The sequence below is a fragment of the Podarcis erhardii genome, assembly GCF_964252035.2.
Source record: "Podarcis erhardii genome assembly, chromosome: 7".
Taxonomy (NCBI): domain Eukaryota; kingdom Metazoa; phylum Chordata; class Lepidosauria; order Squamata; family Lacertidae; genus Podarcis; species Podarcis erhardii.
The window spans coordinates 69569956-69586601 of record NC_138511.1 but is presented as its reverse complement, the minus strand read 5'-3'; the positions used below and the strand labels follow the sequence as shown (position 1 = coordinate 69586601).

Sequence of the window (16646 nt, the reverse complement as noted above, 5' to 3'; positions counted from 1 at the left end):
TTCACAGGTTGCAGCAAATACAGAACATGGTGGCTAGGTTGCTTGCTCATCAGGGGCTAATTATTGTCAGCATGCAACACCTTGCATGTGGAATTTGCACTGGCTTTAAATCTGCTAGTGGGCCAAGTTCATGGTGGCGTTGGTACCAACATACAAGGCTCTATATAGCTCAGGATCAGGTTACTAGAGAGACTGCCTTATCCCTTATACAACCAGGAGATCCCGGCAGTCTACAGGAATGTTTCTCCTGGCCAGCTCCATAGTAACTCTATGGCTGCCCCTGTTCTGTGGAATAGCATTCCTGTCAACATACGACAGGCTTTTTTTTTACTATCTGCACTTTCCAGAAACAACTGAATACACTTTTGTTCCTACAGGCTTTCCCAGCTGGATAAACGGATCTTTGCCCAGAGGGTATATTTTGCATTGTTTTAGTTTTGTTTTTAAATGTAGCAGCTCCCCCCCCCCCCGGTTTTCATTGCACATAGCCTTGAGACAGCTGTGTAGAAATACGTTGTTGTCGTTGTTGATAGTAATAATAATAATAATAATAATAATAATAATAATAATAATAACAACAACAACAACGTGAGGTTACTTCAAGGAGAAGGAAACCTTTGGCAGACATGGGGTTCTAGAACAGGATGAGCAAGGAGAGAAGGGAAGAATTTGTCAGGCTGTAAGAAGGGTAAAGCCATTGGAGGAGAAGTCTGTGCAAGAATCAGGAGAGGACAGGAAAGCAGAGAAGGGATTTCAGGAGGGGTGTGTCAACAATGGCTTTGGTGAAACAAGCTCTCTTCTCCAGCCCATCATTGAGGCTGTTGGGACAGGTCTTGCCTTCCCAGACTGGTGGAGGTGGGTCCATCAGGGCAAATGGGGCCATGCCCCAGTCTACCTTCAGCCACCCGCCACCTGCCTGTCTTCTTGCTTACAGCCAGTCTAGGGGGTGGCCCTGGCTCAGCATTGCCCTTGTAGAAAGAATTCAGGGGCCCAAACCAGAATAAGTTAGCTCCACCCGTCTTTGGGCTCTACCTACTGTTTCACTGCATTTACACTAAAAAGCTAACGAATTTTCATGAGGATGGTTTTTTATATATTAAAAAAATAATCACAAAGTGATGTGGAAATGTGAAGAACTAAACTCTCCCTCTTTCTATAAGAAACCAAAATTGACAGATTCACCCATCCTAACTCCCAGGTAACCAGGCTTAGGACTGCAGCCTAATGCAGCCTCTTAGTTCACCTTCCTGCTGCCCAACCAATTATTGAAGGAAAGGGGAGGGTGGAGAAGGAGGCCAGGCTCCCACCTGTCACAGTCTCTGGATGGAGAAAGTCGGTAGAGAGAAGTTTTGTCCCTCTCCCAAATCACTAGAACTCACGGACATCCAATGAAGATGGATGCTGGAAGATTCACAATAGCTAAAAAGGATGCACTTCTTCACACACGCACAGCTAAACTATGGAACTCGCTGCTACAGGAGGCAAGAATGACCACCAGCCTGGATGGCTTTAAAAGAAGATGGGACGGATTCATGGAGGAGAGGGCTATCGATGGCTACTAGCCATGGGGGCTACACACTGCCTCTACAGCGATACTTTCCAATGCCAGCTGATGGAAACCACAGAAGAGGAGAGTGCTCTTGTGGTCAGATCCAGCTTGTGGGTTTCCCAAAGGCATCCACGTTGCCCACTGTGACAGATGGGTGCTGGACTAGATGGGTCATTGGCCTGACCTTCCTAGGCTCTTACCCACAAATCTTATGCCTTCCAACTTCTTCCCCCACTGTTCCAAATGACATTAACCTTGGGTTTGCAGCGGCAGCGCTGCACGTGATCAGGAAAGCTAGTCAAAACTAACCCGTGTGCCGCTCAAGGCAAGCAAAACTTTCTCCCTGTTTTGTCTGCTGGCGCTTTGCCCTCCGCCCTGGTTGTGTGGGGCTCTGTTGGCTCCGGCATGTGCAAGCCACAGCAGGGATGTTCTCCAGCAAGTGGAGGGAGACAGACAGACAGAGAGAGAGAGAGAGAGAGAGAGACGAGATTCCGCAGTGCTTCCCTGGCACAGCCTTCTTTCTATGCCCGTAATCTGCTGATCTTTCACTCCCAAGCCAGGAAAATCGTCCAGAAAAGCGCCTGCCCCTTAGCTGCCGGCACTGCAGTGTTACAAGGCTTCTCCCCATCCCCAAAACACACACGCGCACAAAAAGGCAAAGGCACAACAGCTCAACCTTTAAAATTAAATTTTAGAGCACGGGGAGGGGCAGGGCTTGTTAGATCGGCGACGCACATTGCAGAGATGGCTTTCTGGACACAAACAGGTGTGTGTGTGTGTGTGTGTGTGTGTGTGTGTGTGTGTGTGTGTGTGTGTGTCCCCTCTGCTCCTCCCCGCCCGCAAAAAGTTTGGGAAAGCAGGAAGTCTCTCCTTTAGATGACTTGGCATGTGCAGAGCATTGGAGGCGGCGGGGCAAGGCGGAGAAGGAAGGAGCCGGCGGGAGAGCCGCGATTATCGCCGAGAAGTTTTCTCCAGCACCGTGGTCGCCTCGGCGTCTCCGTTTGCTGAGTAATGGCAACACGGAAACGTCACCGCAACGCCGCCGAGATGTGCAAAGTCATTCCAGGCGTCGGGAGAATCTCGACAGCTTTGGAAAAAGGAGAGCGGCCAGATCTGGACTGATGAGGAGATTCTACTTCTGTGCCGCTTTTCATCCGAAGGAATCTCAAAGCGGAATAATTCATAATAATAATAATAATAAAAATAGGCAGCAACCCGGAGGAGGGGGCCGCGTTTTCACCCCTTCCCCCCACCTCTCCTCTCCCCCACCCACCCCGTAACACACCTCACCCTCTAAATTTGCAATCCTCTTTAAGCAAAAGAGAAAAAGTAGCGGAGGCAAGAAGGGGAGAGCGCTGGCCCAGTTAGATCACAGAATCCACCAACTCTCCAAAGTGGTCGTTTCATCTGCAGAGAGAGAGAGAGAGTCTGTCCCTTTCCTCTTTCTTCTGGCTTGCAAGTTATAATCCACTGGCTTCTTCGAGCCTTCTTCCTCTTCCTCCGCTCCACCCCAAAGACCTGGATACCCCAAAGACGAATCTCCTTCGTTTTAGCAATGGCTTTCTGTCCCAGCCCCAGCCCCAGCCCCATCAGCTCTCGCTCTCTCTCTCTCTCGCTCTCTCTCCCACCTACCCTTCCCCGGATCTGGCCTTACCTGAGCCGGTCACTTTTGCAAAGCAGGCCCGGAGCAGCCCAGCGAGTCAGGGGCGAGTTAAAGGACTCCTCGCCCTTTAAGAAGCAGCCGCTCTGCCTCCGCCAGCCGCTCTCGGGAGCCCTTTCCACCTGCACCGCTGGGGACCTGCCTCTTTTGACGTCACTCCAGCGATGGGCCACGCCCTCCGTCCACCGTTCGCCGTTGGTCACTGGCTGGCTGTCCCGCCGATCATTTCCCTCCGGGGCGCAGCGTTCCCGGACCTTGGCAGCTCCAGTGGATGGAGGCGGCGGCGGCTGGCAGGTGAAGCCGCGTGACGCCTGAAGCAAAGAGGACCGAGAAACAGCGTCTCCCCCCCTCCCTTAAAAAAAATAGGATTAGTGCATGCAAAAAGTGCCAAGCCGGGAACAGGCAGTTCGTTTCCAGCTGCTACCGCTGAATTTGAGGAAAACCTTTGCAGCATTCTGATTGGCTGGAATGGCCGTGATGTCACAGAAAGTTTTTGCTCGGGCACTGACATGACCTCAGAAAGCCAGCCCAGAAGCATTTGCAATTTCTAATAGAATTCTGCTACTAAAATAAGCTCCATCACTGAAATTCAAACTCTCATCTATGGATAACATCTGCTTTTTAAAAGAAAGAAATAAAAAGAAAGTCTCAAGCCATCCACTGAAATATATAAAGTTTCTAAGTTAAACTTTCCTCCCCCACAAATGGAATTTCTGTATCACAAGACTCATTTGCCAGAGATACACATTGTTTTTTGGGCTTATGATGGTGATTTTAACAATGCAATCCCATGCATCTGTACTCTGAAATAAGTCCCACTGAGTTCAATAGGATTTGCTCCTGTGAAGGTACATGTAGGATTGTAACCTTAATAGCTCCTACCTTCAGAATTGCCAGAGTTTTCTGTATAGTACAATAGCTGGTTGGGAGGAAGCTTCCTGGGAACAAATCAAGAGGGGAGAGTCTTTGTAGTAGACTGACCTTTACTTTGTGATTTGATAGCTTTCTTTTACAAAGAAATTGAAAAGCAAATAAGGAAATGCCTTTGTTGAAGCCATTCAGGCCATTAAAATCCTGATATTAACTCTTCTGTTTAGGGAAGCTTTTAATACTGGATGAATCATTGTATTTTAATATTCTGCTGGGGAAACCCAGCCAGATGGGTGGGATATAAATAATAAATTAATTTGTTTATTATTATTATTATTATTATTATTATTATTATTATTATTACTATTATTATTATGCTGTTCAATGTGTTCTCAGCAAATAATTATTTTCAATATTTAAGTTGATGCTATTTATCTGTTTAGTTTACTTGAACTTATTGAAGCCCCCTTTGTAGCCCAGAGAGGCTAAGTGGCTTGCAAAAGACTCTCACAATCAAAATAATGTTTTGATCGGGCATCATGGACAGAAATAGCATTGTGACCCTATGATGCCAGAATTATCCATTTCCTGTCCCTTGGGCGTAGCCAGGATTTATGGGGGGGGCGGCAGGCTTCATGTTAGGGTGGGCAGAACTTCACTTAGTTAAGTAGTTTTATTGATTGACTTGATTTAGGGGGGCAGCTGCCCCCCTTGACTACACCCATGTCCCGTCCACACCCATGGTGTTCTTTGATATTGCCCTTCAATCTCTGAACCAGCCGGATTTTGCTCAGTCCACAAGGGAGGTAAGCCTTTCCTATGCCATGTGGCTCAATACCGTTCCCAGGTAGGGGGTTGGCCTTCCTGGTGGATGACATCTGGCAGTTTCTTTCTCTTTTCCTGCCTCCTGATCAGTAGTAGTATGAGCTTCTATGTAAACTGCTTAGACGTTTTTTGATTAAGTGGTCTATAAGTCTTGTTAAACAAATAATAGGTATAGGGAGTTTCTGCCACCACTGCTTTTTATTTGACATTACTTTGATTTTTCTTACTGTGCTTTTTATTATTGAATATTGAATTGTGTGTATTTGTGTGTGTGTGTGTGTGTGTGTGTGTGTGAATACAAGTAAGTGCATACGACCAGCCTTATATCTGGTATTGCTTGGGAATGCTAAGAAACAAACAAACAAAAAAATCAGTGTGGTTTTGAAGCTGGTGCTTAAAATCAGTGCGGTTTTTAAAGGTTCAGGTCACCATCTTGATTCAAAATGGCATCCAGATGTATCCAAGCAGAGACAAGCAAAACCCTGCCTCTTGATTTCAGGAACCACCATGTAGAATTTGGTTATGAGATCTTCAGAGATCTCCAGTGCATATCAGACAATCAACTTTCCAAAATATATAGGGTGAGATCCATTGTTTGTCCTACTCTAAGCAGGCCCACTGAAATTAATGGATGGAACTACAGTACTGCAACAGGTTCCTTAATGTAATGAGTCTACTCTGAATAGGTTGACTATGATCCATAGATGATAGATATAGATAGATGATAGATAGATAGATGATAGATATAGATAGATAGATAGATAGATAGATAGATAGATAGATAGATAGATAGATATAGATGATAGATAGATAGATAGATAGATAGATAGATAGATAGATAGATAGATGTAATGAATAAAAAAGCTAATGCATTTTTTTTAATGCCCTTTAAAACTTCTGAAGACTTTTGCACACAACACCAGTGGCCAAAGAGAATTCTTGGGCAATCCCAAAACTCTCATCCAGCTGCTTGGGGATTAATTGGACCAAAGGAAGGCATTGCTTCACACGGTGTTGTACTTGTTCTGCAGGATCAACATGGCTTCTTGGAGATCCCAACCAAGCATGGTAAAGTGTATGATGAAATCTATTCTTCTTTCAGGTGGCTTCCTGGAGACAGGGAGTTTCCCAGTTCCATTACAGCAAGAACCTATGTAGTAAGAACTTAGGAAACTCCTATCCATCCAGCCCAGTTTTGTCTGCTCTGACTGGCAGCACCTCCTCTAATCTCCCTCCCTTCACCTGCTATTTGTTTCCTTTTGATGGAAATCATGTGGAATAAGCCAAGGACCTTCTGGGTCCAAAGCAAGTACTTTGCCGCTGAGCTCTTCTCACCAGCACTTGTATGCCACCTCTCCATAGTCAAACCGTGCTTCAGGTTTCCTACCAGTGGCTACCTGGTCATTTCAACTGGCAGTGCCAGAGATTGAACCTGCAGCCTTCTGCATTCAAAGCATGAGCTCTGCCTCTCAGCTGCATGGGCCTTCTCTACCTATAAAGTTCCAGCCCTCCTGACTCCGAAATAAAAGCCGATTTAAACAGGAACGTAAGAAGCTGTCACAGACCATGGGCCACCCTAGTTTGCTATTGTCTGCATCGGCTGGCAGAAGCTCCCCAAAACCTTTCTCAGCCCTGCCGGGAGATACCAGAGATCAAACCTGGCACCTTCTACACGCAGAGCAGATGTTCTATGGATCCCCTCCGTTTATGCAGGACACTTGGGTGCCAGTATCACCTCCACTTTCCGGGGTTTATTCTCTTTAAGCAGCGCAGGGAACATTGGACTCATACACAGCGCTGAGCTTGCGAAAGCAAAGCCAGGCACTGTTGTGCTTGCTGGGGCAGCCCCCAGACTTATCAGCTCGGCCCATGCATTTTCCAACTGGCTGAGTCATTGCGCTACAGCGAGGGGCTCTGCTGATGGGGCAAAGAAGGAGGCTTACTCAAAAAAACAAACTCAGCTCAAACAAACAGAAGAGCAGCAGCAGCGAGAGAGAGAGATTGCACGCAAACGCCACGTGGCCCCCAAGCTGCTGATCAACAGGTCAGCACAACAGGACACTAACCAGTCTGAGCTGAAGCAGCAGAAAGTTCCTGGTGGCCAATGAACTGCAGGGTTATATTGTACCAGGTAAGTTCAGAGGGTTGTTCCCCCAGTCCTCTGAAAGCTCTGCTCAACGCACCAAAGCTCAATGGCAGAGTGAAGGATGCAGGGAAGGGGAGAGAGAAATTTGAATCAGTCCTCATTCAAAGGAGAACCTGCCCAAGGCCCCATCTGCAGTGCATATTTAAAGCAGCATCGTACCACTTTAGACAGTCGTGGCTTCCCCTCCCCTCCCCGGCTCCCGGGAAGTGTAGTTTAAAGCGGTGTGAAGAGACCCCCAATTCCCCTTACAGAGCTACAGTTCCCGCAATTCCCTGCAAAGAGGGAATGACCGTTAAAGCACTCTGAGAATCGTAGCTCCTTTTTTGCCTGCTGTCTCTTCCAGGTAAATTCACAAAGTCTAGGGCGCTTTTTGCTAAGGCTCTCCACCCACATGGTACATTTAAAGCACACAGCTGCCGCACTCCACACACACACACACACACACAGAGAGCACGAAACCTGGCGGGAAGAAGAAGAAGAAGAGTTTGGATTTGATATCCCGCTTTATCACTACCCTAAGGAGACTCAAAACGGCTAGCATTCTCCTTTCCCTGCCTCCCCCACAACAAACACTCTGTGAGGTGAGTGAGGCTGAGAGACTTCAGAGAAGTGTGACTGGCCCAAGATCACCCAGCAGCTGCATGTGGAGGAGCGGAGACGCAAACCCGGTTCCCCAGATTACGAGACTACCGCTCTTAACCACTACACCACACTGGCTCAACTAGTTTTACCCTGACAGTTTCTGTTATGTACTGAAGTTCTCACCCTGGGCCAGCAGGGGGGATACTGTAGATAGTTTTCACTCAGGTCCACATATGCAAATAAGGGATTGAAAATGACGTTCAGTGATTGGATAGTTACAGAAAGCTGCTACTGTTGCATTGTAGTGGAGCTCTATATAAGCAGGCTGGCCGAACCCTTCAGTTCAGTTCTGCTCTGGCCTGTGAATAAACAAGAGCTGTTTGAAGAATCTCTGTGTCGTCTGATATGTTCACCCACAACTTAACAGTTTCAATCCCCCGCAACCTTAACAAACTACAGTTCCCAGGATTCTTAGCAGGGAGCCATGTGCTTTTAAATGTATGCTCTTGGTGATCCTTGTCAACCCTGGAGCACCGGCCCTGATGCTACACGGAGTATGCAGTGTTTCATATGCCTCTGAATACCAGTGGCTGGGAATCGTAGGGCTGTTGTGCTTAGGCTCTACTTGTGGGCATCCCATCTGGTTGACCACTGTGAGAACAGGATGCTGGCTCAGATAGGCCTTTGGGTGCTTCCTAGATTCTTTTCAGTTGGCAAAGACTGGCATGCAGTGTGGGATCTCCCATAACGACGGCCTCCTAAATGGGATTTCAGATCTTTCAAAGAAACGCTGCTTTTGTTCATGCGTGAGTGTGCGTCGTACATACACACGGGGAGTTCCTTGGGAGTGGTTAGCGTTAGGGACAGTCTGAGCTACGGAAGTCTTTATTGGGAGTTGGAAGCACGGAATCGTCCATGCTAGGAATTAGTGGCATTTGGCTAAGACGCGAACTGAGTTCAACACACGTACCTCTTGGAAGGTCTCTTATTTATTAGCTGACAAAGATTAGGATTCTAAATAAGGCTACCCTGTTTAAATAAAGCAGTAGGTTGCCCTCACCTGGAATGCTGTCCTTAGCTGTTAGCGTGTAGATCTTAAAATAGACAGAGCAGTAAAGAGAAAGTAGCCAAAGACCGGGACATCAAAATGCTTGGGAGAGATTGAAAAGAGCATGTGCAGGTTTGCTATAGGAACTCTGCGCACTGTAACTGTCCCTATTTACTGCAGACATTTTCTGATTTCTCAATAGCTGTCCTGGCCACGGTACATTCTGGTTTCTATTTATGCCTTTTGAAGATAACCTTGCTAAGATTTTGTCAGCGCGAGGTGCTAGGATTATAATTCTTCCGAGGTTTCCCTCCCCATTAACTCTAGAAAAAATATAGCATGGGATATTGTCTGTCGGGGCTGTTGCAGTGCGCTTTTATGTGGGGCTGCTCTCGAGGACGGTTCAGAAGTTGCAGCTGGTGCAGAATGCAACTGCGAGAGACCATGTGGCCGGGGACCAAAGAACATTGCATTGGCTGCCAGTTAGCTACTGAGCCTAGATACGGAGCTAGCACATAACTCGGGTGCTCAAAAGCTTGCGCTGACTGCCCAAAAGCTACTGGGCCAGGTTCAAGTAATAATTTGCAATGTCCTTATCAACTTGGGTCCAGGATGTTCCAGTGACTGCCTGATCCTTTATATCCCTGCTCACTCATGAAGATTTTGTGGGCTGTCACCATTAGTGGTCGCTCATGGCTCAGGTGGACGATGAACAGCTGTTGCTTTTGGTGTTGTGGGTCTATGCAGTGCTTTATTTCCTAAAAAAAAAATGTTTAGGGGTACTCTCATTTTCCTACTCAGATTGAAATACTGCCCCTCAATGAGGCCAAGCTTAGATTCACAAAATGTTTAGGGGTATGCATACCCCTGCATCCCCCCAGGAAAGAAAGCGCTGGGTCTATGTAATACAAACAGCAATCCTATGCCCACTTACCTGGGAGTAAGCTCCAATGAGCCCAATGGGTGTTGTTTCTGAGAAGACATATATAGGATTGCTCTGACATAATTTAAAGAGGAGGCATGCTCAGCATTCGCTACTCAAAATACAGATGAGTTGAAGACACATTCTGTTTAATATTGGGCATGAAGATATAGTTTGTTTAAATTCGCTTTTTAAATGATTGTGTAGGGTATCCTAGGTGGGTTCATTCAGCCCTTCTGTCTTCAGTGAGGCCTATTTCCTACCTATTGGTGTTTAGGATAGCAGCCTTGAACTGGATTTCTGTTCTTTGGCAATTGCAAGCTTTCTATCTTCTACAGCAGCAGTGCCTGATTTTGAATCATTGGCATGCATTGGTTCAGGTCTGCCTAAAGGATAATTTAGAACAGGGTTTCCCAAACCTCTGGGTTCAATGACCCTTTGATAAGGTTAGGAAGTTGTCATGGATTACCCTCCCCGACTGAAATTCTTAGGAATGTAAATGCAATAAAATTAAGAAATATCAGTCTATAATCAATATTTATTAATCATCAATCACCATTACCAGGAATCATAAAAGGTTAAAAAAGAAAAAGAAAAATCATGATACCTGCAGACTTTTTTTCTTTTTTAGCAACAAAGCAGCATGGTCCGAAAATACTGTTGTATTGTGGAATCATCTATTAAATGCAGAGGGCAGATCCACACCAGACATTTACTATTCATTCAATGCACATTTAAAGCACATTACTTTCCTTAAAAAAAATCCTGGGAACCATAGTTTCCTCCACAGAGCTGCAATTCCCAGCACCTTTATCAAACTACAGTTCCCAGGATTCTTTGCAAGAAGCCATGCGCTTCAGATGCATGTGTGCATTTGCCCATGGTGTGCATTTGCTCCTTGGCAAGGAAGGTACACTCTGTACATGCCTCTGCCCTTTAGTTCCAAGTTCCTAATCCATTTTTTGGTGCTATACTTCATAAATGTATTTTCTACCCCAGGCATAGCTGTCAACATTTCCCTTTTTTTTTTTTTAAGGGAAATTCCCTTATTCCGAATAGGATTCCTTGCAATAAAAGGGAAAAGTTGACAGCTATGACCCCAGGGTGTTTTGTGCTCACCCATTTTTATTTAACCCCCCAACCCACATAGTCCCACCAACCCTATGGGCAATATTGACTTAGAGGTCATTTCAATTTCTTTCCTTTTGTACAGCAATATGTGCAAACTCTACCTTTAAAGCACATTCTCCCCCTCCAAGTATTCTGAGGCCCTGTAGTTTACCCATTGCAGACTTACAATTCCCACCAGCAACCCTTCACAAACTACAGAGCCCATAATTATTCAAGGGAAAGAATGTTCTTAAAATGTGCTTTACAGGTATTATGTGTACACTGCCTTAGTCGTTTTCGTTCTACGCTGTAGTCCCATTGTATCCTTCCTATGCAATGGCGAAAAGGCCCTTTCCTATGACCTGGGGACGCTCCCTTTGTTTTCCAGCCCAGCAAAGCCCAGAAGACGCCAAAGCGTGGCCAAGAGCTCCATCCTTTGAACATCTCCTGGCAAAGCACAGGAACCTCTTTTCAGCTGCAAAAAGTGGCAGCCAGGTTGCCCCAGAACTGCAGGATCCTGTTCTTCCATTAGCGGCAGCTGGGCCTGACTGATAAGGAGCTTTACTTGCTAGGCAAGGGAGCATTCTGAGGATGAACTCCCCTGATGGCAAGTACCAGGAATCTCCCCCTGGCTCCCTTATCCCTCTAGAAGCAGCTGGGGCCAAGCCGGCACGCCCAGGATGGGCCCCATCAGCCAGACACACATACGGGACAGCGGCGGCCTGGGATCAGGCGATACGGCTGTTTATGTCCTGGCCACAGCTTGCAGGGACCGTGAGCACGTCCTGGGTGATGAGCTGGGCTCTCTATCCAAGCTGGGCCACCACCGTTGAGCAGTCAAATCCTTCCTGGGATAATTAGCTACTCCCCAAACAAGGCAAATGGATGCACCTGCCAGAGATGATGGAGGACAGGGAACAGCTGCTTCGTGATAGGGCAGAAGGGAAGGTCCAGATAGGTGTCTCCGATAATGCTACTTAATAGATGGCGCTCTTGCAGTCCTGTAGTTGTAAGTAGCAGGCTATGTTTTGCAAAGGCGTAAAGTGGCAAAGTGAAGGTGATGCTTAGAGAGGAATTCTACAAGGAATCTGCTGAAGAAGATCTCATACCGCAGTGATCCCCTTGTACGCTTCCCTGGGAATGAGTAAAACTATTGTTTAAAGCCACAGATCCCCACGATATAAATGCCCCCCCCTTTTTTTTACACATTCAGCAAACAAATCTATGTACTAAAAGGAAAGGGAGAATTACCTATGAATGCATTCAGTGGGGCTTATTGCCAAGCAAGCAGCTTTAGGCTCACCCCATATAAGAAAGAACAAGCAGTACATATTTTAAGGTGGATTGCAATCAATGTTTCGGAAGCTTAGCAGCTGAAATATAGATCAGTGTTGTGCGATTTATTTTTGTCTACTATTTTTCTCAGGCTGTGCATTAAATTGATTTTTAAATGATTTTTTAAAAAGTGTTTGGCTTTTACTGGTTTTACGTTGCTCTAGGACAGTAATATATGTTTGATTTAAAAAAAAAAAACCAGCTGACTGCCTATTGCACTAACGACATTTAATTTTAACTGGTTGTATATTAGGTTTGGTCTTTTAGGAACTCAAGACTCGTTTGTAAATGTGTATGTTGCAAAACAGCAACTTTCAAAACAGCCTGTGGTTGGAACCCTGAATTTCTTCTAGCACTGCCATCACAGACCCAGACCCCTATTCCAGACTCATCTTAGTTTTCTTCTTCCCCAGACTTAGGGTGCTCCCAGACTATTTCTGGGCCCTGCAGATAATGCTGAACTCCTCTTCTTGAGGAGCCTTTTAGTTAGTGAGGTGCACACTGCCATCTAGTGACCAATGCCTCTAATGACTGTGGAAAGAAAGAGGGAAATAAAGACAAAATTCATCTCTCCCTTCCCTTCATTAATAGCAGCACAGCTGGTGCAGCTTAGGGTTCTGCCCAATGACCCAGTCTTCCTTCATTCATCCTCATTTGCTTGCACAAAGCTTATGCTGTAGTTGAACTATTGTTTATTTACAGGGCGGTTATACAACAATTCATTGTTCATCCTGATTTGCTTGCAGGGTGTTTACCGGTACATATTTTCCTGCTTGTCGTTCATTCACCCCAGACTTTTCATTTCTCCCCATCACTTTCCAAACTGCAAGTAGCCCATTTTGGGGTTGTTGTTGCTAAAGTAGGAGCTACCGCTAATTAACCCCTACTCAGAGTAGACACATTGAAACTAATGAACCTAAGCTAGTCCTGGCCATTACCTTCATTTTTTTTTTTTTTAAATAATTTTTATTGGGTTTTTACATTTTATAACAACAGACACACACACAAAAACAAAGACAAACAAACACACAAATACAATTACATACCCTAAGTTTCTTTACCCACTTTCATTGACTTCCCCCCACCCCCTCCTCTTACATCCCAATTCCAAAATTAATTCAGCAAGTTCTTACCTAACCTCTTAAAGATATTCACATTGCTTTTAAAAATTAAATTCTTTTGTTTATCTATATTCAACTATCCAATTCTCTTATAATCATTAATTTCTTTTTTTTTAAGGTCGATCTAACTTCCCCTTCACAAATTTTCCCTTTATTATATTAATTATAGGTCACATTGACCAAGTAAAACAAAACATAACATTTTATAATTCTATTCTCTCCCCCCCCTGCCCCGGTTTCTGTCCCTTCCTAGACAAATGTCCAGAAAACAAACAAAAAATATTTCTAGCCCGGATTCCTCACGTCCGAGGCGTCTGATTCTCTGTCAGTCCCTCTCTGCCAGCTATGTTGGTAGTCCTCTTTGATGGTCCTAAGACCCCGAAGGAGTTCAGTCAGAGTCAGATCATATTTTCTTTCATTCAGAATGTTGAAGAGTGTTTGCTGCGAAAGGCCATCTAGTTTTCCATACTCAAGAGAAAAGTCCCAATCATATTGCTTTGTTCTTTCTAGTTTTAATATTCCAAGTACTCCAGGGGCTTCTCTCTTCTTCTTTCTCATCTTTCGCAGGTCTGTAATCCAAAGGTCTTCTTGCTCATACTCTAACGCTGCAGATTCCTGGTTGATATTTTCCACTTGTAGTGTCTGAACTCCTTCTTTTTTCTCTGTCAATTCCAAAGGCATCTCTTCCTGCTCAGCTGCAGAGTTTTTATCATACATCTCCTTTGTGCATTCAGCAGAGTTGTTTGTTTCAGGATTCAAGGTCATAAAAACTTTACTCAGAGCCATACTCTGCTCCTGCAGGATTCCCACGAGAAAGAACATTTTTTCTATCTCCGCCAGTAATTTTCCCTCTGCAGCCATTGTAATGTCACTAATTCCCCCTAGGGGGCTTTCAGTTATTTAGTAGTCCTTTTCCAATAATCTGTTACTTTGTTATTATCAATACTTTGTTTCCAATCGCCTCAGTCCAAATGTATCAGCTTTAAAGTTATTAAATAGCAAAATTCTTTACTTTGTCCGCCCGTTTGACAGCTTCTTTGACAGCTGTCAAACTCCTTTCAGTTCTTCCTCCGGGACCCAAATAGGACACTCCCGGGTTTTTTGGGGGGGATACACACAAAGTTCCAAATTCCCTTTCTCTCCAGCACAAAAATCTTGTTCTATCAAATTTGTGAGAAACTTTTAAATCTTCAAAACAGTATTCATTCCGCCTTAATTCTCCGTTCCTTGCTTTGAAACGTCTATAAGTAGAGGGGGTGCGGACTTCCCTTTAACACATCCCCCGATCGTGCCGAATTCACAGGATAAAATTTTTAAAGTCCAAATTCCACTACTCACGGGTCCTTTGTTATCCAGTCCAAATTTTGGGAAGAAAGTCAGCGCTCTCCGGCCATGGCTTGCGGCTTCGCTCTACTGAGGTAGCGGTCTACTCTCAGCACCACGCCACTCTCCGTACCCTCTCCGCAGCCTTTAAAAAGGCTCTTCGTGGGTCGGGGAGGGCGCTTAAGGTGCCCACCGAGTCACCAAGTCCGCAGGCTTCCGCGCCTGCGGTTTCTGAGGGTCCCCGTGTCGCCGGCACGGCAAGACCCGTCCTCAGCAGAGCCGATTCCCTCCGGAGCTCGGAGGGAATCCGCCATTAGCCGTTCGCGCTAACCCGGAAGTCCCTGGCCATTACCTTCAGTGGGTCTTCTCTGAGTAGGGCTAGCATTGGTGAACACCTTAGATTTGCTAGGCTAGGGCAGCAGAGTGCTTTAGGCACAAACCTAAAGTTGAATCTCACCCTACCCCTTGCAAAACACTGTCTGGAATCTGAAGGCACCTTTATCCTGTAAAGATCAACTGAGACCTCTAGCAGACTTTAGCTTAAACTGCAAGCTCCTGTGTTTCCTATTGCCAGGAATCATTATTCCTTGATAAGCTACTGTACGTGGTCTGGATCCATCCATTCTTTTACCCTGCAAGCCAGTCCCAGATGCTTGGTGACCCCTTGTCATCAGAAATTCACCCAGAAGACTGAATGGGAGCCCTGAATATACTACCCTGTGAAGGGCAGGGAGGGAGATCAGCCCCCGGTGGAATGATGTGGCGAGGAGCAGCTTCCATAAGCTGTTAAGCCTCCGCAAAGCCCCTCTTACATTCAGGCCACACTAACTGGCTGCTGCTTTGCACATCTGTTCTGCGGCTATTTGTAGCTCAGCATCAAGGACTTTGGCTTTTGGAAGGGAGCTGACCGCCCAATGTCTGCTGCCTTCGTTATCACTGGGATGGAACAGAAATGACAGCCAGGCCACATATTCCAGCCGTCTCCTATTTCATAGATACGATCCTTGGTTTCCAGTACCCGTCCCTGGGAGATCACCGTCTCTATTTTTGCTCTGGGGCATGTTTGGGAGCGAGAATGTCCTTTTAAAAAAGGTTTTCAAAAATGTGCATTAGGAGCCAAGCCTGGTGCCAGCATGCAGCACCCTCAGGCAATTGCCAGGCCTCCTCAACACCCCAGAAAGGGCTGCCACTGACAGCCCACACCCCTACACACACACACACCGTAATTTTCTGTCTATAAGATGCTTCCATGTATAAGACTATTTTTAGGGACTCCAAATTAAAAAACACCCTTCAGCACTACCCATGTATAAGACAAGCCCCCAAACCTAATTTTTTGGTTAAAAAAAACAACTCTAGTCTTATACATGGAAAAATACGGTATATAGGCAGCTCTCCAATCACTGCCAAGCAACAGGGCTGTTAATTTGCCACAATATCCCTGATGTAGCAGGGCATTCTGGGAAATTTAGGCAGGGTCTCTTCTAGCCAGCTGCCTATTACTGCCAGAGCTCACCCACAACAAAGGAAGTTTGGGAGGGGGTCCTGTAGGTCATCTAAAGCCCCGATTGATGCCAGAAAGCCGGAGACCAAGCATCCCTGGTGGGTGGCTAGACATCCTCTGCTTGAAGACCTCCAGTTTACTGCTCCTCCAAGGCAACCAATTCCACTATGTTCCAAAGCAGCATCTCTCAACATCACGAAGCTTCTCCAATAGTCCAGCTGAAATCCACCCTCCCCTGAATTGACGCCATACAGTCCAGTCCTGCTTGTCATAGAAGAGGGCCCAGACTTGTGTGACAGCCTTTCAGGTGTTTGAGGAACGCTACCGAGTGTGTTTCTGAGCACAACTCAGAGTGTTGGTGCTGACCTTTAAAGCCCTAAACGGCCTCGGCCCAGTACACCTGAAGGAGCATCTTCACCCCCACCATTCAGCCCAGACACAGGTCCAGCGCCGAGGGCCTTCTGATGGTTCCCTCACCACGAGAAGTGAGGTTACAGGGAACCAGGCAGAAGACCTTCTAGGTAGTGGCGCCCGCCCTGTGGAACACCCTCCTATCAGATGTCAAGGAAATAAACAACTACCTGACTTTTAGAAGACATCTGAAGGCAGCCCTGTTTAGGAAGGTGTTTATTATTATTAAAAATAAAGTGA

General features: G+C 45.9%; 1 long non-coding RNA gene across 5 annotated transcripts in view; it reads right to left on the bottom strand.

Moving 5' to 3' along the window:
• The window catches only part of LOC309346195, a 38840-nt gene extending 34664 nt beyond the window's left edge, over nucleotides 1-4176 (bottom strand). For 3 of the 5 annotated variants that reach the window (XR_014158447.1, XR_014158448.1, XR_014158449.1), the window contains exon 1: nucleotides 3204-4175. This is a non-coding gene — a long non-coding RNA (uncharacterized lncRNA). Of the gene's footprint in view, nucleotides 1-3203 lie in introns of all 5 variants that reach the window. The other 2 variants (XR_014158446.1, XR_014158450.1) reach the window with 2 other exon arrangements.
• Nucleotides 4177-16646: the final 12470 nt, after the last annotated feature.